Source organism: Protopterus annectens, chromosome 1.part1 (assembly GCF_019279795.1).
Source record: "Protopterus annectens isolate FY-2018-M chromosome 1.part1, PAN1.0, whole genome shotgun sequence".
NCBI classification, from domain to species: Eukaryota; Metazoa; Chordata; order Ceratodontiformes; family Protopteridae; genus Protopterus; species Protopterus annectens.
This window is the reverse complement of record NC_056726.1, coordinates 637,665,832-637,690,021: the sequence shown is the minus strand read 5'-3', so window position 1 is coordinate 637,690,021 and position 24,190 is coordinate 637,665,832. Positions and strand designations below refer to the sequence as shown.

The following is a 24,190-nucleotide window of genomic DNA, read 5'->3' as shown; positions in this document are numbered from 1 at the left end:
TGTCTTGCAGTGTCTCTTGAGAGAAACATCCTGCACTGCTGTTTGCAGAGTTTTAAGTGCTTGGCTGAGCTACTATTCTGCCTGTGTAACTGCCTGCTTCTAATTGTTTTCACCTGCTAGCGCCAGTAGTATTCCCTGCTAGCTTCGTACTAATTCTGTTGCTTCCTTTTTCCTTTCTATTTCCTCAGGGGGGAGCAATGCGCATACCAGCAGAAACACGCTCACAGTGGCTTACACGCGCACACACATGCTTACACGGTTTAGAATCTTCTTATTCGGGTTAAAATGGGCGCACACCAGCGCAAACAGTCTTACAAATCTGCCAACAGGCTCCCACATGCTCAGTCTGCCTTGCACGCACGCACACTGCCCTACTCTCGCCTCATGGCGCGCACACGTGCGCATGCACGCCCAGCAAGAAACTTTGGTGTAAGCAACAGTGTACACCTTCCATTTCTTGACTTTCCCATGCTTATCTTGTGGCACTCCTCTTTCCATGATATGTGTCTGACATCTGTCATGTAACACTGACCTCCAATGAACTGCATTTCTTTCTGCCATTCCTCCCTGTGATGTCACCTATCTCCTACTCTATTCCTCCCCCTTATGTATCACTTCTACTACTCAGAATGTTCTCATTTGCTATGTGACAGTGGAACTCAGTATCCTAACACTCATTTACATCAGATTGCCTACTAATGCTTAGTTACATGTCTTAGACTCAGCTTCCCCCCTTAGCAACCACTAAACGGTGGCCATGTTGTTTTTGGTCTGCTGGTCCCTGCATTGTAAATCCATGTATTGCATAAAACCCACATTTGTGAGTTTATAACCTTCATTTTTATGTTTTATACAGCGCAGCCCGTTTGCGCTGGGCTGCGCTGTGTTTAAACATCGGCGATCGCCGAAAAAAAATTATTTATTTCTCATATTTGCATCGGGGTACCTTGCCAATGGCCACATATTTGGCCATTGGCATGCTGTCTGACACATATGCACCCTTTATTTGGAGCTGACATGGCTCCATTGTGTTTTTTGCAGAAACGTACTCAGTTGTCAACTGAGTACATTTCTGCAGCTAATACGGCTCTTACACGGGCTGCTTTGGGCTTCCTGGTTCGCTAATCTACCTCATTTGCATGCCTTTCGGCTGCAAGTGAGGTGATTAGCATTTCCACGTCCACTCCGTGTAAGAGACGTTTTAGCTGGTCTCTTACACGGAATTTCGTGCTGTTCCTGGATCGCGAGGGCTGCATGGAGTCTTACACTACTCTTAGACTCCGTGCAAGCCTTCGTGAATCCTGCCCAATATCTCTCATGGTGTGCAGCTTAGAGTATCAATTAGAGTTTTCTTCTACAACATCTAAGGTTTCACCTGATGCCATGGAATAGTCTGTTAGACGCTTGTTTATTGAATTGTTAAGTGCATATAGAAATGTTTATTTTCATAGTTGCTAACAAACAACTAGCAATATCTGCAGTATGGTGTGATATAAATGGGTATCAACAATTAATTTTCCCGTCATTGAATTTCACACTATACTCCTAAATAGCACCCAGGTCTCTCGTTATGAAATATAGAACACAGAAATAAAAATATGAATAATATGCGACAAACAGTGATTCATTTATCCATTTCAGGACAACATAGATTAATGAACTTGGAGTCATTTGTTAATAAGTCCTTGCCCTTTCTAATGCTGCCTGTTATTAGCTGGTAACTCATTTCTTAAAGAAGTCAGACAGGTCTGGACACAAGAAGAAGCTATATCTGTTAACTAGAAAGTATATAACAAGACAATACAGCGGCACACCTCTCTCTCTCTCTCTCTCAACTGTCCAGATTTTGCCTCATATTTTTGGTCTGCTCTTCATACATTTTGTGATTTTTCTGGTCTCTAAATAATTACATGCATTTGAGTTTCTGACTTCATAGCCTTCAGAAAATACATTCTAACATATGCTTTATTATTCTGTCAACTTTCTAAGTTTATAAAAGCAATATTTAAACTCTGTCTCTATATTCGGGCTTTTATCCCCCGTTATTTTAGGCTTTGTCCAGAATTCTTGTGCTAAGAGGTTGAGAAGTAAGACTACACACTACAGGTTTGAATGGGTTAACTTGAGATGTTAAAAGAAAATGTGAATTAATATACATTTCCTAAAATAAAAAAATATACAACTGTAATTACTTCCATTATTTATCGCCTTTTCTCCAAAAGTCACCAGTTTGCTGCTTTACTTAGCTTAGGTTTCTTGCAATACTTGTGAGGGGTGCAGGGGGGTGTAGGCCACCCCGATGGACATTACGCTGCCTTTTTCCCTCGCCTTCTTGAAAATCTACATTAGCAGGAATATTTATTACCTGGAAAAAATTGGTCTGAATGAGATTATAAGGTCTGCCAACGTCACTCCAGGGGCGGTACTTACTCACGTTTGATTGCTGTATACACGGCTCCACTGAGCTGGCAGTGACTGCCTCTGGGAAGGGTTTATGGTTGAGAAACCAGAAATTGATCGGAAAGTCTCCATCACGGTATTCGAACTAGGATTAATATTAGTCTGTTTTACTGACACGAGAGGGGCGGTATGTATATAGTGTTTACTTTTAAAGATGCGGTGCCTTCTTACTAGTAATGTAACTTAATATATAATAGTGAATGAGTGCTACTGCCACAATTATCAGTGAAGATCTCTTTTAAATTAAATTGCAAACAGCGCTGGTCTTTGAGGTAGTAACACGTTTCAAATCGTCTTTAGTGTGAGTCCTGAACCTTGTAATTAATAAACCGTATAGCAGCACTGACAGTCGTAGCCCTCAACCTTCCACCTAGAAAATGTGGAGCGCTTACTGACAGCTTACACAAAAAGTTAACTGCGTTACTTCCTATGCTGAAATGTTCTTTTCTTGCTTTAATATGATTCATCTTCATTTAACGTAAACTTCGGTAAAAATGGTGCTGAATGAATGTGCGACAGATCCTTTCAGTGTAAAACAACGAATAAGTTTTACATTAGCCATTGTTTATTGTTTGCGCTTACAGATCTTTGGTCATATTCTCCATGCTGTAGATTAATTTTACTGGAATACCTCAACATGGCAGGTGCAGCCTGATATAGAAATGTTCAACAGATTGTTGACCGGTAATTATTATTATTTTTTATGAGGAAGGGGTACTTGTTCACTGCTCAGCCTAAATGATTGCTTGGCTTTTGGGAAGTTCTGCCACGTGCCTCACTCAAGTCATGTGAATTTCCGTCACCTGATCACTGTACGAAAGTAGTGACAGGCTGTTGGTTGTGCCTTCCTTAGTGATTGAAGAGCACAACTTCAGAAGATGAGTGTTTTTGTGGATTTCGGATGACTGTTATTAAAAACATGGCCATCAAACCTGTCAGCTGTGCAGATTTTTGCCCTATATTTTTTGGTCTGTTCATCATAAAATGTTTTCTGACAAATCCCTGAGGATTGAAGTCACTAAATAATGTTATATCTTTGAGTTCATATCTTTGAGAACATGCATGCTGACACAGCCCTGTTAACATGAGAGTCATGGCTTAGTGGTAGGTCATACAGGCTAGTGTTACCGAGGTCCTGGGTTTGAGACTGACAGTGGGAATTTAATACATGTCAAGCAGAGTGCCTCTTTGGACCTTTTCAAGAGGAACCTTGACGATTGGATGGGAGAAAGGAAATTCACCCCAGGGATCACGTCAGTCGCCCTGCTAGACAGGGGTCCAGGAAAGTAAATAATGTGGGAAGAAATAGCTAGGGAATTGTTATGGCTAGGCTTGTATAGGCCCTAGGGCTGATAGCCTAGTATGAACCTATGAACATACATCTCAACTGTACAGATTTTCTCAATGTCCAGATTTTTGCCTATTATTTTTGGTCTGTTTTTCATAAAATTGTGGTCTGCTGACAAATTGGGGGCAAATTATTAAAGATTGAAGTTGGAAAATAATGAGAGAGATTTGAGTTTCAGCCTTCACATGTACCACTTTTATTTATGGCTTTGTCCAGATTTCTTGCTCTGACAGGTATCTAGCAACTTTCTAAGGCAGTATTTAAAGTATGTCCATATTTTTGGGTTTTTGACCCCCCGATAATTTTAGTCTTTCTCCAGATTTCTTGTTATAAAAGGTTGAGAGGTATGACAGCAGTCCATGTTCTGATATTCATATTCTTAAGTTATTAGATAATGAAATTACTGTTTACTCTTGCACACCTGTTTTACACAAATTTTTCGTAACAGCAGTTTATTAACCTGTGTTAATGAGTAATGATGTATGTATGGAGGAAAAGAAGTCCCTTTCCCATGTGTAGTTTGTGCAGTGTAGTGCAATAGTACATTTTTTAAAAATAATATATACTTATTTATTTTTAAATGTATCACTAAAAACAGTAAGCCCCTTATTTTCTGAACATCTCATCTGTTTTATGTTGAATCTTTATGTACTATGCATTAATTGCGCACTTGAGGCATATTCATACGAGTAGGAAATGTTGTGGAATAACGAAATTAAAGCCAATACTACGGTCACTGAACATCATATCGATCAGCTGTCCAGATTTTTCCAGAATGTCCAGACTTTTGCCTCATATTTTTGGTCTGTCTTCTCCTTTCGGCTTTTCCCGGTTAGGGGTCACCACAGCAGATCACCTGTCCGCTCATGATATGGGAGTGGAGTTTTACGGTGTCGCGTTGCCAACCTGGCGCCCAACCTTCCACAGAAGGCACACACATGCACGTACTTACGCCTAGGGACAATTTAGAGTGTCCAATCCACCTGCAGTGTGTCTGGTCCTCGAAATTTTTGGCTTTCTGGCAGGTCGTTGTAGCTTGAAGTAAAAATTGATTTTTGGACTTCATACCCTTCAGTCAATCCATGCTAATGCAAAACATGTTGTTTTATCAACCTTTTAAGTTTATAAGAGCAATATTTTAAAACTGGACATTATTGTAGAACAGTAACATCTGGGTTGGACTATGCAGACATGGTCGTATCTTGTGTAACTGACACACCAAATGGCCCTGATGTCCTATGCAAATGATGCATGATTGACTGCCATGTAGATTTGACAGTGACATTATGCATACATTGGTTGTTAAGCCCCCTATGGCAACCCCCCCAACATGTGATTTGTGAATGTTCGTGAGCATACCATTTAGAGCATGAAATCTGGACAAAGCCATCAATAGTAACAATTAGCATGAATTTTCTGAAGGGTATGAAGTCTGAAACTCAAATTTCTGTCATTATTTCCTGACTTCAACCCTCAATGATTTGCCAGGAAACTACATTTTTTTTAAGAAATGAACCCAAAATATGAGGTAAAAGTCTGGACATTCTGTGAAAATCTGTACAGTTGAGAGGTGTGTTCCTGAGACTGAATTAAATGCTGCAGGTGGGGTAATGGGAGTCTACTTCAGATGGCTGAAAGGCCATAAAGCCGAATTTTTTTTTTTTGCAGAGAGCAAAATAACGAAATTGAAAATGCAAACACGTAGTTTTTCCCAGGGCAAGTAAACACTTGCCCAACGTGGGGAAGTATGCCCTTTTCCCTGGTGTGATCTCGAAGTTGGTATATATAGTTAGGGGGTGTGGGAGGTGCAGGCCCCCACATTGGGGGGTGTGGTGGGTGTAGCCCCTCCAAGAGGGTTTAAGATAGTATGGTGTCTTTTAGTGTAGTTTTGGGGAAGTGTTTACCTGCCCTGGGAAAAACTATGTGGTTCGGCATTTTCAGTTTCATGATTTTGGTCCCGACAAAATAACGTTCGTGTTTATGTGGGCTTTCGGTTATTTGAAGTAGATCTGGTTAATGTAAGTAGTAAGACATTTCCCTTTGCCTTGGGGCAATGAATCATAAATGTGTAACAACCCCTTCGATGTGCAATACTATAGAACCTTTCGTTGTAGCTATGCAAGACGTACCTCTCAGCTGTACCTCATTATGAGGAACAACCTTGGTTTTTGAGTCTTAAAAACTGCATATGCAAACAAACCCAACACATCAGCTTTGCCACCTGTGTTGAACGATCGGATGGAAAATGTCACTGCATGTCATAGCTTGACAAAGTGACTGCAACTCGAAAGGTCAAACACCCCCAGTTTTGCAAAACTGTTGTTTTGTTTAATGTTCTTCCCCCTTCTCTCTTAGAAAATGCTTTATTTTCTGGCAAATCAGAGGATTAGTCAGTAATGCTAGAAATTTAGAAGTTTACTCCATTGTTCAGAAACCACAGGCTGATGCAATTGCTAAACATTAAGTGAACTACAGTAATTTAATCTTGTCCCTGATGTTGGGCCTTTGTACCTGATTCTTGAGAAAAGCATTGGAAGACTACGTTGCAATTAGTTTACACTGTACTGCTGTGTTGTATGATAACACTTTACATACTCAAGTTTATGACTTTTAATTGTCGGGACTGCCCAAAGATGTGCAAACTTCAGCAGAGTTGCTATAAAATCCGAATCACATTTACTGGCCAAATATGTGCACATACCGGGAATTTGACTCATGTTTCAGTGACTCTCCAAGTATGAATTACATAAACGACATACATATAACTATTAATAACAAAACAAACAACGTACATACAACTATTAAGAACAAACCAAAAAAAGTATACATATACGTATACATACAAGGTGCAAAGTGCAACTCATTGCAAGAAGTACTGAAATAAACTCTGAAGGAAACAAGTATTAACATTACTCAGAAACGTGGGTATTTAACTGTTTATGAACTTGGTGGCCAGTGGGAAAAAATGTTCTTATATCTGCTTGTTTTGGTGTGTATTAATCTATAACGCCTGAATGATGGTAGTAGTTAAAAAAAAAAAAAATGGTGGTCTGGATTTGAAGGGCCGCTGATGATTTTCCCTGCCCTTTTCTTGACTCAAACTAACACCAATGATATTTTCAGCAGACCTGATTATTCGATGTAACCTGTTTTTGTCATGATTAGACAGAGATCCAAACCACACTGTTATGGATGAACTGAAAACAGACTCCGTGACTACTGTATACAACTGAATCAACAGTTCCTGTGAGAGGTTGAACTTCTTCAGCTGTCGCAGAAAGTACATTCACAGTTGTGCCTTTTTTTTATGATGGACTTTACATTGGTCTCCCACTTCAAGTCCCGGGAGATTATAGATCCAAAAAACTTGAACTGTTTCATTTTAAATAAATATTTTATGGTAGTATATTTACTATATAAATAAACAGCATACATTTTAATTTGCTGTTTCTTAGTTCCCCCTGAGTGAACGTGCTGAATACCCAATGAATATTCATCAGGCTGGTGAAGACATCACCATGTATATTCATTCAAGGTTCGCACAGGTCGCCGGGTGGTGGGTGGAGTTTATGTAGGAGCTGCTACTGCGCATCCGAGGGGGTACTGTTCTACAACAACGCCAAAAACTGTCCCTATTTTTGGTCCTTTGAACAGCTTTGTTGCACTAGAGATTGAGAGGTATGCTGAGCATCTTATTAGTTTTTGTTTATCACATGCTTGGAGCATTTTTGTTATTAGAAATTGTGCCATAGTAGCAAAAGAATCAACAAGTCACTGTTGGAAAATGTAACTGTTTTGAGTCATTAATACAGTGTTAGGAGTCACCATTGGTAAAAGCATAAAATTCAGTCATCACACAAGACAGGCAGAAAAAATACCCAGCCAAAGCTATGTGCACTCATTGAGTCAAACTGTATCTCACTGATAGTGCCAGAAAAAGTATTGTTCAATCCCTTCTCATCTTTACACTGCTCTCATGTTGGTTAACCTACAATCCACTCAACTCTCCCTCTCACAAAAGTGCTGTAAAAAGAGGCTGTGCAAGACTTGAAAGCTGCACTGATGGCTGTAGCTATGAAGGAGAATGGGACGTCAGTGGTCCACTTCCCAAATCCCCATTGCATGGCCACAGCTGAAGAGGTATTGCTGTCAGTGACTCTTTTTAAGGTCCTTGAAAAAATCAACATCAAAGTAAAAGATAGCATCAATACCAACAGTAAGGGGCTAAATTATGTTGCTGAAACTTTGAATGAGCATTCGTTTATATATCAGCTAAGAACTGATAAGAATGTGGAGTTGAAAGCCCAGGAAGCAGCAGCTGAAAGCAGACCAGAATCACCATAAGTATAGCTTCTAGAGAAATGTGACATTGTGATATAGTAGTCAGCATTATACATAAGAATGTTGAGGGCATAAACCATATGATTTTATGAAAAAAATTGTCAAGATTGGACAGACATCCCTAGGGATGCGATCAGCTTGGAGAGGGTCCATTATACTCTGGCACCGGTGAAAAGTAAGACATGGTGTCTCACAGCAAGAGGTTCTCTGGTTTTGTTCTTTGCTGGTGGGGCCTTCTGTGTGGAGTCTGCATTTTCTCCTTGTTTTTTGCTTGGGTTTTCTCCATGTGCTCCGGTTTACTCCTGCTTTCCAAAGACACCAGTAGCTGGATTGTGTCTTTTTAAATTGTCCGTAGTTGTGCGTGCGTGCATGTGTGATACGGAAAAAAAGATCTGACAACCTAGTTCTGTTTCCCTGTTTTCCTTGTAAACTCCATGGATAGCAGTGGCTGTCTTTAGGATTACTCGAGGAGTCTGCTATGACTTGTAAGAGAGTCAGTATCCAGTATGTAACATTCTAAGTTGTAAAGGCTCTGCCGTAAAAGAGAAACCATTATTTAATTTCTGGGTTGATGTTAAGCTGTTAATGTTTAATGAAAAAAGAATGTCCATTGCCCAATGGCAACAATAGGGTCCCCTTTGTCTGTGATATGTGACTGCAAGGAATGCTTTACAGCTTTAGATTGAGTTAGTTTGCTACTGTAACAGTGATTTTTGCCTTACTGGGATTCAGTCTTCCCAGGACCCAGGTTACTTGGTACGAATTGTTCAGGATGAGGGAGATGGGAGGCTTAAGTGTTGGGATTATATCAGTGGAGAAAGGAACAATTATTCAAGAGCAGAATGTCCAGGATTTGAGAAAGGCGTTCCTATCTTAGAAGAGTCTGCCTAAAGGAACTTGCTGGCTTGTTCATGGAGGTGAGAAAAGTAGTAGTAGAATCGCAGCCATTTATTTTGAACTGGGTTTAAGTTGAGTTTCTTCTGGGTTAATGTAATTGTAACTTTACTGACTGAACCTAATGCTGTCTGTGGAAAAATACTGAAGTCAACATATTTTGTATTCTGTATTTAAAGGGTTAAGCAGAAAAATGTTCACTGCGTGCAAACTGAAATGTTCTGGAAAATGTTGATCACTGAGGAATGCAGGAGTTAATCTTAAACTACTGATAAGGAAGTTAATGGTGCAAGAATAACTGTGGTACTGGCTGGTAAAAACAAGTAATCAAGCTATCAATTTTAATGAAAGTCCTCTGTGCTACGTGTATGTACGTGCAGGAGGGTCTATATAAGGAGAACTTAAAGTACAAGTAGCCAGACTGCTGGCATATTACTATCATGTAGCAGATCTCCATGCATGTAAAAATAAAGCTGTTTTACTTGCTTACAAGAACTTGGTGTGATTCTTCCAGAATATGTTAGAAGAGTAAAATCTTACGACATCACTGGCCCAACGTTAGGCGGCCTGCAGCCGAATCGAACAAAGAGAGGCTGAAAACAATGCGCAGGTGGAGAGAGATCAGGCTCTCCTCGAATGAAAGACCTCCAACTGAAACAGGTTGAAATTAGAGGCCAGTCACTCTTTCCAGATTCAATCCGTGAGGTGGCAGCGAAACAGGGCGGAGGAATCACAAAGGTAAGCAAAAAGAAAAGCTATTTTTTGTTGTTTCTGATTGGAATTTTTTGTCTAAATTTTAAGGGACTAGTCAAGGGAGAAATTGAATTTTCTCAAAGTATAAGGGGTATATGTGAATAGATTCCATATACAAGAGATCTCAGGAACAGGAATAGTTTCTCGTAAGAGAAATGGGAACAGGAACCAGTTGCCAAAGGCTGACAAAACTGAGGATGAAAAGTTTATGTTTGATTTACACCCAAAGAATGTAAAGTATTTAGATAAATGGAAAAAGGAACATGGGTTTAGTGGATGTTTAAATAAGTCAGAATGTCAAAATCTAGTAAGATTACTGCGCAAACAGGCAGGAAATAAGACAAGGAAGCAAAAGAAGGTAGGGATTCCCCAGGCACAGAAATGGCTGGAGGAAGCAAATAAAAAACATAAGGAACAAAATTTGAAAAAAGGGTGTGGTAATTCAAGTGAAAAAGATGTGTACTTTGTTCAAAAGGAAGATAATGAAACTTCCATAGTCATAACAAATCCGAAGGTGTCAGATCCATTACATTGCACAATGTATTACAGAAGATGTGCCGGACCTGATTTAGAATACGAAAAGAAATTTCTTAGTTTTAAAGTCACCAAACTAGTATTGCATAGCCTTTTTTGGGACACACTAGGTAATTCTGCAGTCACATGTAGCCTTACAAGGGATATGCAGCTGCTGTATAAGAATGAATTAAACACACATATTTCAGTCACGAAGGGTGAAGGAATGTCATGGTACCTCGTGGGTAAAAAAATAACTGAATGGGTAGAATGGACACCAGAACAGTTGGCAGGTAAGGGCATTCAGGTTCAAAAACTTAACTGGGTTACACAAGCCAGACCGACCGTGCACCTCAGGGAAGACAAACCGATACAATCCCCTGGGACATTATGACTATGTCTCCTTACCCCATGGAAGAATCTCAATTGCAGATGATTCCAAACTCATTATGGTCGCAGGGTCAGCACGATATCGGACTGATTAGAACGGCAGGACAGGTAAAGATTACACCCAAGTCAGAATTTAGACCTCATAAACGGCAGTATCCCTTGAGCAGAAAGGCAGAGGAGGGCATTTTACCGGTAATCACAGCACTTTTAAAAGCTGGAGTATTAATTCTGTGCACAGACTCACCGTGTAATACGCCCTTATTTCCAGTAAAAAAACCGGATGGGACATGGAGGATGGTACAAGACTTACAGGCAATAAATGCGCGGTGGTACCTCGGGCCCCCATAGTCCCGGATCCGTCTATTCTGCTGAACGATATCCTTCCAACAGATAACTACTTTTCTGTAATTGATATCAGTAATGCCTTTTTCTCTGTTCCCTTGCAGGAAGATAGTAGATTTTGGTTTGCATTTACGTTTATGGGCAAGCGTTATACCTATACCAGGTTACCGCAGGGATACTGCGAAAGTCCGACCATCTTCTCACAAGAGATGTCCACCAATTTGGCTCAGTTCCAACCAGCCCAAGGGTGCCACCTACTGCTGTCGTGGATGATATCCTCCTGGCGCGACTGGAAGAACTCTGTAAGTCGAGACTATTCGACTACTACACTTTCTGGCACACGAAGGACATAAGGTAAATAAGTCTAAGTTACAATTTTGTAAATTAGAATGCGTTACCTGGGTTATACTATCTCTGGGAAGGGCAGGCGATTAGATGACAGCAGAAAGAATGCTATTTTACAAGCCCCCATGCCAACTACAAAAAGAAATGATGTCCTTTTTAGGCATTACGAACTTCTGTCGTAGTTGGATTCCCAACTACGCCGAAGAAGTGCACCCGCTATCAGACTTAATTTTTGCAATACCGATGGCGGCAAAAGATTTGCTGCACTGGACAGACAAGGCAGTACAGGCATTTACTAGGATCAAGCAACTGATAGCTGGGTCAGCAACATTGGGGTTTCCAGATTACAGTAAGACCTTTATACAGACTGTAGATTGCAAGCAGGGATTTATGACATCTGTTTTAATGCAAATGTATGGAGATAAGTTAAGACCATTGGCATTTTACTCTAGCAAATTAGACTCAGTAGCACGAGCATTACCACACTGTGTGCAAGCAGTAATTGCAGCCGCTTTGGCGGTACAAGCGTCTGCCACGTTGGTATTGTTCCATGATCTTATGTTAAAAGTCCGCACTCTGTAGCAGTCATCCTTCTGCAGGACAAGTTAACATTTCTGTCACCTAGCAGACATTTATCTTGTATGACTACGCTGTTATCGCAGCCACACATGACAATTGAGAGATGCACTACCTTAAATCCAGCGACATTGCTACCTGTTGCTGAAGGCGGTATTCGCATGTATGCTTAGATCTCATACATTCTAAAGTTCTACCAAGACCGGATCTTAAAGATCAACCCTTACTACATGCGGACTGGACACTGTTTGTAGATGGGTCAGCATAAAACAGAAACAGGCACCACGCAGGTAGGGTATGCAGTTACTACTGCAACTCAGATAATAGAGGCAAGACCACTCCCCGGGAACTTATCCGCTCAAGCAGCGGAACTGATTGCTGTGACAAGGGCATGTCTCCTTTCAGAGGACAGGAACGTCACTATCTATACGGATAGTCAATATGCTTTCACGGTGCATGTGTTTGCTCAGCAATGGAAAAATAGGGGGATGGTTACAACCTCGGGGAAAGACATTATGCACAAAGACCTAATCCTTGAATTACTACAAGCCGTCCAACGGCCACGGGGTTTGGCCATTTGTAAATGCGCTGCTCATACCCGTGCTAAGGACCCGGTATCACTTGGTAATGCCTAGCAGACAAAGCAGCCAAAGAGGCAGCTATGTCCAGTACCTTTTCACTTGAAACCACACCTACAGAATTACAACCAACAGATAAATTTGATTTGCAAACCTTACAAGTCATGCAGGAACTTAGCACAGTACAGGAAAAACAACGCTGGACTAGGTATGGTGTTAGGCAGAACAAAGGAATCTATGTGGGACGGATAATAAATATGTTTTGCCTACTAATCTTTTTAGATATGCAGCACTAGTTGTGCATGGCCCTTCCCATCTGGGCCCTGCAGCTATGGTTAGAATTATCCACCTTACCTTTTGGACCAAGGGTTTCATTGCATATGCAAAACGTTTTTGTCTATCCTGCATAGTATGTGCTAAATACCACGGGGGAGGGGTCAGAGTTGCTCCGGCATCATTTCCAACACCCCCCTATCCTTTTCATACAATATGTATGGACTTCATCGAATTGACCTCGGCACAACTAAAGAAGTTTGTGTTAGTAATAGTAGATGCATTTACTAAGTGGGTTGAGGCTTTTCCGGTGACACATCCGGATGCTCAATCAGTGGCTAAAATTGTGGTCAATCACATCGTCCCACACTTTGGACTTCCTACACGCATCTACTCTGACAACGGCACGCATTTTGTCAATCAGAGCATTCAGAAACTGTCTACAGTTTTCCAAATTGAATTGAAACACCATTGTGCCTACCACCCACAGTCAGCAGGGTTGGTGGAACGCCATAACGGCATTCTAAAAGGCAAGTTGAGAAAACTCATGGCCGAGACACATCAGTCTTGGATTACCTGTCTACCTCTAGCCCTCCTTTCCATGCGCACAACTCCTACCTCAAAAGGAGTCACCCCATTTGAGTTGTTGTACGGGAGACCTTATTACGTCCCGCAGTGGCAAAACTTGTTGCCTGCGGAACGTGAGGGTGAGGAGATAGCTGAGTACATGAGGAAAATGCTGACCAATACTAACAGCTGTTTAACGAATGATTGTTTTCAGGTTCAAGAGACGACAAGATCACGGAAATCAGACCCGGCGAGTGGGTCTGGATCAAAATAATAAACGCAAGAATTGGGCATCCCCAAATGGGAGGGCCCCTACCAGGTGCTAATCGCAACTCCAACAGCAGTTCGGATTAAAGAAAGGTCCTCATGGATCCACCTAACGCATTGCAAAATCATAAAACATTTTAAGTTAAATAAAGACTTGAGTTCCCCTGAGGAACAAACAGACATCAGCAATCATGAAGGACAATAATGAGAATAAGAGAAAATGGTTCTATTGCAATGTTTTATTGTTTATAACTATTGTGATTGTAATATTTCTGTTTTGGACATTTCTGTCTTTTAATGAAGCTAGCCATTCAAAAAGAGACAAACACACCAGCTGGCATCCAAACTTTAATACATATCAAGCGATTAAGTATGCATATGCATCCTCAATGAATGTCTCAAATTGTTGGGTATGTACTGCAATACCTACTGTACACAGTGGCTTAATGTTAGGGACAGCCCCTCTGGGAATAAATGATACTTGGAATAGTTTGTTGTTTGAAACCACAGAAGTACCACTGAGAGACAAGGTGGCGCTGCCTCTTCTGGGGCCAAAATGGAACAGTGTGTTTTCAAAAGATTGGGAAAGTTAAGGTGGGGCTGAGCCAATGTAATTTGACAATAGTTCATAATTGTACCCTAGAAGGGCAGTGTGAGACTAAGTTTGGAGCTATAAAAAAGACATCAATGTAAATGATATTAGTTTTGTTGAAAAAATGCTGTATGTATATGGCCTGTTATTTAAGGGCTAAAGCCAAATGGGAGTTATGAATTTGCAACCAATATTACCATCAAAACAAATGATTGTTATTTTATTTGTGGTAGGAAAGCATATAAATGGTTACCATATGGCTGGTCAGGAAGTTGTTTTGGGATATCTGATACCAGCTATCAGGCACGCAAATCGTTGCCTCAAGGTAAAATCTGAAATGCACGTTCTCTTAATAAACCTATTAATCCGTTGGTAACATTGATGCGTCATGGATTTATCACCATGACTTGGCACACGTCAGCAGCAAAGGACTCTCACATATGGACCTAGGCGATGATGTAATTGCTTGGGCTGGTATTTTGCCAGCATATGGGACAGTAAAATCCATCTGGGAACTGAGAAAACTGTCAAAACTGTTAGAGACTCTGAGTAATGCGACATTTTCAGCGCTAGAATTGGTGACGGACGAATTAACGGCGATGAGAACAGTAGTGTTGCAGAACCGTATGGCTCGATTTCACCCTAGGGGCGAAAGGAGGTACTTGCGCTCTGATACAGGAGGAGTGCTGCTCGTTCATCCCTGATAACGAGCACGATTCAGAGCCATCTTGAAATAATTCAACAAGTTTCTGAACTGACTAAACCTGGTCCAAACCCCTTGACTGACTTTTTCCAAAATCTGTTTGGAAACTGGGGTTCTGTGTTGATGAACATTTTAATTGCTGTATGTGTTGGTGCAATCATATTTTGCTGCTTGGCTGCTGTTGCATACCATGTATCAAAATGATAATATCGAAGGTTATCTCTGCCAATGCTACAAAAACATATTTCTCTGATTATGAGAAGGTATACAACGTATCTGGGATTGTGTAAAATAAACAGTATACAAAATGTTGTAAGGGGAAATGTGGAAAAATACTGAAGTCAACATATTTTGTATTCTGTATTTAAAGGGTTAAGCAGAAAAATGTTCACTGCGTGCAAACTGAAATGTTCTGGAAAATGTTGATCACTGAGGAATGCAGGAGTTAATCTTAAACTACTGATAAGGAAGTTAATGGTGCAAGAATAACTGTGGTACTGGCTGGTAAAACAAGTAATCAAACTATCAATTTTAATGAAAGTCCTCTGTGCTACGTGTATGTACGTGCAGGAGGGTCTATATAAGGAGAACTTAAAGTACAAGTAGCCAGACTGCTGGCATATTACTATCATGTAGCAGATCTCCATGCATGTAAAAATAAAGCTGTTTTACTTGCTTACAAGAACTTGGTGTGATTCTTCCAGAATATGTTAGAAGAGTAAAATCTTTCGACACTGTCAAAGGGAGTATTCAGACTGCAGTTGTGGTATGTGGCATGATAAAGGTTAACACGCCTGGTACAGTGGAGTATTTTTTTTTTTTTTTTTTTTTTTTTTTTGTAAACTAAAGGCTTAAGGGCAGAACTGAGGCTTTCTCCATGCTGAAAGAAACGGAACAGTGCACCTCTTTTTAAGAAGCATGCAGCATATGCCTGATTTTGCTCCCTTAACAGACATGTTTAGAAACACAGCTAATGTTGGACTAGACAGTATGACTGAGCAAAATGTGTGCCTAGTTCTACCTTTTTTAACTTGAAGTTAACACCATGCTAGTAATTATAATATTGAATATTGTCAATCTAATGCATTCTGTTCAGCAAGAGGAGGCTGTGTTACAAAGTTTGTAATAGACTAATTGTGGCAAAAGACAGGTGAGATATTTGTGTGTAATTGTCATACTGATTATTAGTGCGTAGGCATGTATGGATTAGACTGGTGGTGGCAGGGCTGTGAATACTGTCTTCTGCAATGCCTTTACTAGCAGGCAGGGTGAATAGCAAATTGATCGCTGGGAAGGTATTTTGGCTCATTCCTTCTTCAGATGTTTTTCTTATGGCCATTTGAAACTGTTTCAAGGTTTACAGCTGTAGTATGACTCAGTTTGACACTTCATGCTTGATTTTCTTTTTGAATGTAATAAACAAGAAAGACTCTGGAACCAGTTATTTGGAACTGAGTTATAGCGACTACCAGCTTAATGTGAACTACAGCTAGCAGCTGAGGGAATTATGGGTTATTAAAGAATGAAAGCTAATATTGTTTAATCTGGTGTTACTTAAAGTGGGTGGTTGCATGTGAGTATTAAAGAGCAAAGAATTGTTCAGGATGAAGGAGATTTGAGAAAGGTTCAGACAGAGCCATTCCTCTCTCAGAAGAGGTGCACCACTGTGTCAGGCCACACAAAGAATAGAATTTCTACCTGAAGATTAAGTTCTGCTCCAGTATCTGGTCATTGTTAACCACTTTATTTCCTTTCTTTTATGGCAAGATCGGGTTTTAAGTGAAATAATAGAATAACCGCTGGAGAGACTACATGGATCATAGTCTGAGCAATAGACTGGGTGAATGCTACACATGGTGGGGTTCATTTACAAGAAGACTTTATGCAGTTTCTATGGGCAGGCTGTGGACAGTAAATCTCTAGGCTGTGATAGAATCCCAGTTGAAATATGGAAAATGGGGAGTAAAGAGTTGCTCCAAGAATTGGTGTGCCTCTTTAATGAAATTAAACAGAACTTTAGGGGGGAAAGACAAACTCTTAATGGTGATTCTGAAAGGGTAAGAATCCTACTGGTTACCCTCCTCCAAACCAATTTCAGTTTTAAACCTGAGGTTATATGCTGAAAAAAGATTTTTGGCAATTTGGAGTACTTTCCCCTTTTTAGGGTGTTTGATAAAATAGGGTTCCCATGAATGTTTTATAAATCTTGTACATGTTTTATATAGGAGATCAAGGGCTGGAGTTGATATCTCAGTCTCTCTGAAATATTATAGTTTAAGAAGGGCACCAGGCAAGACTGGCCTTTATTTAGAACCACTGGCAGTCATTAAGAGACTGTGTGACTGGGGGAGGGGGGTAAGCAGTTAAAACTGTCAGTGTTTGCAAATGACGTATCAGTGAGTGCGACTTATTCTCTGAGATACTTGGGCAGGTACATGACACTGCTAAAATGCAAATGGTACGGAACTACATATCAGCCAAAGTGAAGAGGCATCCCGTTTGTGGACCATGAATGCTTGAAATACCAGTGTGATAGAGTTAAAGGCTCATTTGCAGTGACTTTATGAGAACAAATAACAAAAGTTAAGATTTAAAGATTAAAACAAAGCAAAAACTGGCAAATGCTAGTTATTAGAAATTGATCATGAGTAATGCCCCTTCAGACATTCCTATTGCCATAGCTTTTATACTTTTGAGTTTTTTGCATCAGTTACCAGTGAAAGAGCTGGGTAGGTTGAGACAGTGGATACCAGAATTTTTCTGGGAAGATAGGCACCCAAGGGTAGCATGGGATGTTTTGACTATGCTGAAGACTGTAGAAGGATGAGGGATGCCAGATATCCCAGTTTATACAGTTAATAAAGGGAAATCCTTGTCATAAGTAAACAGATGAGAATTTTAAGGCAGTTTGGAATTAGATGTCATTTGATCACTGAATGCTGACAAATTCAGGTGACATATTGGAATTTTGTGCAGTGACCGGTAAATATTGAAGGGAGTTAATGGTAAACACCACTCAAAGCAAGTAAGTACATGGTTGTGTAGCAGAGGCAATGAACAGACTAAATATATAAAATTTGAGCATCTTAGTATAGGTAAACAATTGCTACTGGCTGGTCAAATGTGGTGAACTTAAACTATGAGAAAAAACAAAAGGCCATTATGGGCTAGTACAAAGTGATAGAAATTAGTTTTAATTCAGTGAGTGAGAGCCATAGTGGCGGGTAGCCAGAAACAAGAACTCATTCTGCAGTGTTCAAATGTATAACAGAAAAAAATAAAAATCCACAATATCCTTTGAAGTCTCAGAAACCCAGTATGCAACCTATACTCAAAACAGAGAAGAAACTTCTCAGTGTGGAGGGTGTGATGTTCACTTCCTAAATTATGTTCAGCACCTAGTTCATTAATAAAAATTAAACTGTAAAATACGTCCTACAAAATAATAAAATATAGAATAGTAGGTAGCCCACAGTTGAGTTAAAAATGGTAGGTAGTCCACATTTATTTGATATGAAAGCAGCCTTTGTTATGTCTAGTTGTAGGTCTTTTTGTTAGCTAAATCATTTTGTTAGTTTCTTAATTAATATAGTTTGGATTATTTTGTTTATGTAAAGTGTTAAGCTGGTCTTGTATTGTAATTTGTCTCTAGCTTTTTAGTTTCAGTTTTAGGTGTACAATCTCTGATTACACTATGGTGTTAAGGGGGAAGGGGGACTTGATTGCAATGCTTTTATTGCTCTTAACACAACCACCCTCTGTAACCACTCTCTTGCACCAAATACTCTGATTACATATAAATAAGGAAAGTTTTTTATGATTTTCATTGTGCTCAACTAGGATCGCTTGTATGTGTGTTTCAATAAAGGATATTCCATTTTTAACTCAACCGTGGACCACCTACCATTTTTAACTCAATTGTGGACTACCTACTGTTCTCTATTCTATTATTTTTAGCACTTATTTTACAGTTTGATTTTGATTATTGAACAAGGTGCTTAACATAAATTAGGAAGTGAACTTCACACCTTCCACACTGCAAAGCTTCTTATTGGTTTGTGTGTGTTTTATTTTTCAAATGTATAACAGAAGTGTAAGAGAGCAAGGCTTCTTAGAGATGACTGGTAAGTGGAGAATTTAAGGTTCTGTTGGAAAATAAAGTGAAAGTTGCAGAGGAAGATTGGGTTAGAAAGTAGAACTTGTAATTCAGCAAATTTTAAAGCCCTGATTATGCAGTGGTGGCATATGTATTGCATTTTTGTTTCTGAAGCCTGTTTTCTCAGTGTGGGGTTCACTACATTGAAGGAATACATTAATATAGTGATGTATGATCTGAATGGGGCAACAGTCCTGTAGTTAACATTCATTTTCAACAAGAATTATAGCTATATCCTCAAACTTCCATTATGCATCCGTCACAGTGCAAATTATGTAACATACTTTCCTCCTGCTCTGCTTTGTTGATACGAGTAAGTCATGGTTTACTTGTTTGCAGCAATACAGGACATTATGTGTTAATAACTGGTGCAGAAGCATGCATTTTATATTAAACTTCATTGTTAAATTTATAAGCAAATTGTTTCAAATCTTTTATAACTGGCAGCAGATTGTAAAATCTTCAGAAAGGGAGTATTCAGACTGCAGTTGTGGTATGTGGCATGATAAAGGTTAACACGCCTGGTACAGTGGAGTATTTTTTTTTTTTTTTTTTTTTTTTGTAAACTAAAGGCTTAAGGGCAGAACTGAGGCTTTCTCCATGCTGAAAGAAACGGAACAGTGCATCTCTTTTTAAGAAGCATGCAGCATATGCCTGATTTTGCTCCCTTAACAGACATGTTTAGAAACACAGCTAATGTTGGACTAGACAGTATGACTGAGCAAAATGTGTGCCTAGTTCTACCTTTTTTAACTTGAAGTTAACACCATGCTAGTAATTATAATATTGAATATTGTCAATCTAATGCATTCTGTTCAGCAAGAGGAGGCTGTGTTACAAAGTTTGTAATAGACTAATTGTGGCAAAAGACAGGTGAGATATTTGTGTGTAATTGTCATACTGATTATTAGTGCGTAGGCATGTATGGATTAGACTGGTGGTGGCAGGGCTGTGAATACTGTCTTCTGCAATGCCTTTACTAGCAGGCAGGGTGAATAGCAAATTGATCGCTGGGAAGGTATTTTGGCTCATTTCTTCTTCAGATGTTTTCTTATGGCCATTTGAAACTGTTTCAAGGTTTACAGCTGTAGTATGACTCAGTTTGACACTTCATGCTTGATTTTCTTTTTGAATGTAATAAACAAGAAAGACTCTGGAACCAGTTATTTGGAACTGAGTTATAGCGACTACCAGCTTAATGTGAACTACAGCTAGCAGCTGAGGGAATTATGGGTTATTAAAGAATGAAAGCTAATATTGTTTAATCTGGTGTTACTTAAAGTGGGTGGTTGCATGTGAGTATTAAAGAGCAAAGAATTGTTCAGGATGAAGGAGATTTGAGAAAGGTTCAGACAGAGCCATTCCTCTCTCAGAAGAGGTGCACCACTGTGTCAGGCCACACAAAGAATAGAATTTCTACCTGAAGATTAAGTTCTGCTCCAGTATCTGGTCATTGTTAACCACTTTATTTCCTTTCTTTTATGGCAAGATCGGGTTTTAAGTGAAATAATAGAATAACCGCTGGAGAGACTACATGGATCATAGTCTGAGCAATAGACTGGGTGAATGCTACACATGGTGGGGTTCATTTACAAGAAGACTTTATGCAGTTTCTATGGGCAGGCTGTGGACAGTAAATCTCTAGGCTGTGATAGAATCCCAGTTGAAATATGGAAAATGGGGAGTAAAGAGTTGCTCCAAGAATTGGTGTGCCTCTTTAATGAAATTAAACAGAACTTTAGGGGGGAAAAGACAAACTCTTAATGGTGATTCTGAAAGGGAGTAAGAATCCCTACTGGTTACCCTCCTCCAAACCAATTTCAGTTTTAAACCTGAGGTTATATGCTGAAAATAGATTTTTGGCAGATTGGAGTACTTTCCCCTTTTTAGGGTGTTTGATAAAATAGGGTTCCCATGAATGTTTTATAAATCTTGTACATGTTTTATATAGGAGATCAAGGGCTGGAGTTGATATCTCAGTCTCTCTGAAATATTATAGTTTAAGAAGGGCACCAGGCAAGACTGGCCTTTATTTAGAACCACTGGCAGTCATTAAGAGACTGTGTGACTGGGGGAGGGGGGTAAGCAGTTAAAACTGTCAGTGTTTGCAAATGACGTATCAGTGAGTGCGACTTATTCTCTGAGATACTTGGGCAGGTACATGACACTGCTAAAATGCAAATGGTACGGAACTACATATCAGCCAAAGTGAAGAGGCATCCCGTTTGTGGACCATGAATGCTTGAAATACCAGTGTGATAGAGTTAAAGGCTCATTTGCAGTGACTTTATGAGAACAAATAACAAAAGTTAAGATTTAAAGATTAAAACAAAGCAAAAACTGGCAAATGCTAGTTATTAGAAATTGATCGCAGAGTAATGCCCCTTCAGACATTCCTATTGCCATAGCTTTTATACTTTTGAGTTTTTTGCATCAGTTACCAGTGAAAGAGCTGGGTAGGTTGAGACAGTGGATACCAGAATTTTTCTGGGAAGATAGGCACCCAAGGGTAGCATGGGATGTTTTGACTATGCTGAAGACTGTAGAAGGATGAGGGATGCCAGATATCCCAGTTTATACAGTTAATAAAGGGAAATCCTTGTCATAAGTAAACAGATGAGAATTTTAAGGCAGTTTGGAATTAGATGTCATTTGATCACTGAATGCTGACAAATTCAGGTGACATATTGGAATTTTGTGCAGTGACCCCTCGGTAAATATTGAAGGGAGTTAATGGTAAACACCACTCAAAGCAAGTAAGTACATGGTTGTGTAGCAGAGGCAATGAACAGACTAAATATATAAAATTTGAGCATCTTAGTATAGGTAAACAATTGCTACTGGCTGGTCAAATGTGGTGAACTTAAACTATGAGAAAAAACAAAAGGCCATTATGGGCTAGTACAAAGTGATAGAAATTAGTTTTAATTCAGTGAGTGAGAGCCATAGTGGCGGGTAGCCAGAAACAAGAACTCATTCTGCAGTGTTCAAATGTATAACAGAAAAAAATAAAAATCCACAATATCCTTTGAAGTCTCAGAAAACCCAGTATGCAACCTATACTCAAAACAGAGAAGAAACTTCTCAGTGTGGAGGGTGTGATGTTCACTTCCTAAATTATGTTCAGCACCTAGTTCATTAATAAAAATTAAACTGTAAAATACGTCCTACAAAATAATAAAATATAGAATAGTAGGTAGCCCACAGTTGAGTTAAAAATGGTAGGTAGTCCACATTTATTTGATATGAAAGCAGCCTTTGTTATGTCTAGTTGTAGGTCTTTTTGTTAGCTAAATCATTTTGTTAGTTTCTTAATTAATATAGTTTGGATTATTTTGTTTATGTAAAGTGTTAAGCTGGTCTTGTATTGTAATTTGTCTCTAGCTTTTTAGTTTCAGTTTTAGGTGTACAATCTCTGATTACATTATGGTGTTAAGGGGGAAGGGGGACTTGATTGCAATGCTTTTATTGCTCTTAACACAACCACCCTCTGTAACCACTCTCTTGCACCAAATACTCTGATTACATATAAATAAGGAAAGTTTTTTATGATTTTCATTGTGCTCAACTAGGATCGCTTGTATGTGTGTTTCAATAAAGGATATTCCATTTTTAACTCAACCGTGGACCACCTACCATTTTTAACTCAATTGTGGACTACCTACTGTTCTCTATTCTATTATTTTTAGCACTTATTTTACAGTTTGATTTTGATTATTGAACAAGGTGCTTAACATAAATTAGGAAGTGAACTTCACACCTTCCACACTGCAAAGCTTCTTATTGGTTTGTGTGTGTTTTATTTTTTTTCAAATGTATAACAGAAGTGTAAGAGAGCAAGGCTTCTTAGAGATGACTGGTAAGTGGAGAATTTAAGGTTCTGTTGGAAAATAAAGTGAAAGTTGCAGAGGAAGATTGGGTTAGAAAGTAGAACTTGTAATTCAGCAAATTTTAAAGCCCTGATTATGCAGTGGTGGCATATGTATTGCATTTTTGTTTCTGAAGCCTGTTTTCTCAGTGTGGGGGGGGGGGTCACTACATTGAAGGAATACATTAATATAGTGATGTATGATCTGAATGGGGCAACAGTCCTGTAGTTAACATTCATTTTCAACAAGAATTATAGCTATATCCTCAAACTTCCATTATGCATCCGTCACAGTGCAAATTATGTAACATACTTTCCTCCTGCTCTGCTTTGTTGATACGAGTAAGTCATGGTTTACTTGTTTGCAGCAATACAGGACATTATGTGTTAATAACTGGTGCAGAAGCATGCATTTTATATTAAACTTCATTGTTAAATTTATAAGCAAATTGTTTCAAATCTTTTATAACTGGCAGCAGATTGTAAAATCTTCAGAAAACAGAGTTCTCTACCCAGCAAGTTAGTTTTCATACCCCTTGGCCATACAGCTGTGGGTTTGACATAGCTTTGCATGTTAGGCAGAGGTCGCCTTGGAGTAGGTGATATGTGACGGAGAAAAGCTTGAGTTTTTTGAGACTGTCTGCATAGGGCAACTGTTTGAGGCCGGTAATCCTCTTTGTGAGGTACCTCTGCGGCCTTTCCAGTTGTTCTAGATGTCTTGTGAGGTACATACCAAAAGGGGCGTTGTACTCTATAATGGGTCTAATGAGTCACGAGTAGAGGGGAACAATGACCTCTTTTTTTTTTTTTTTTCTTTTTTTTTCTTTCCCTGGATAAGAAATCTTTTGTGATGAGGTGTGCCAAGTTGAAGGATTTCCTGACTACTGTGGCAATGGGATTATCAAAAGGTCTCTTATCACACTTTCAGTGTTAAGTAGACTACCACCTATGTGGTAGCTGATGGGTACAGAGTTTTTACCAAAGGGGATGACAATACACTTTTTGGCATTGCGCTTGAGGTTGTGGCTTTGACACCAGGCATGTGTCTCCATGAAGCCCTTTTATAGGCTGTCCACATCAAGTAGGAGTTTCGATTATGGCTCCTAGTTTGCAGTCCTCTGTGAACTTCGTTAGCCAAAGACCTTCTGTGTTAGCCTGTACTTCAGAAAAGTAGATGCCAAACAAGAGAGGCCCCATCTCTGATACCCTCTCTGATAACATCCC

General features: G+C 39.5%; 1 protein-coding gene across 1 annotated transcript in view; it reads left to right on the top strand.

Moving 5' to 3' along the window:
* Positions 1–2,435: 2,435 nt before the first annotated feature.
* Positions 2,436–24,190, top strand: part of LOC122814926 (isoaspartyl peptidase/L-asparaginase-like) — a 431,511-nt gene continuing 409,756 nt past the window's right edge. Inside the window, exon 1 of the mRNA XM_044087192.1 lies at positions 2,436–2,587. The gene's annotated coding sequence lies outside the window, so the exon portion shown is untranslated. The remainder of the gene's footprint in view (positions 2,588–24,190) is intronic.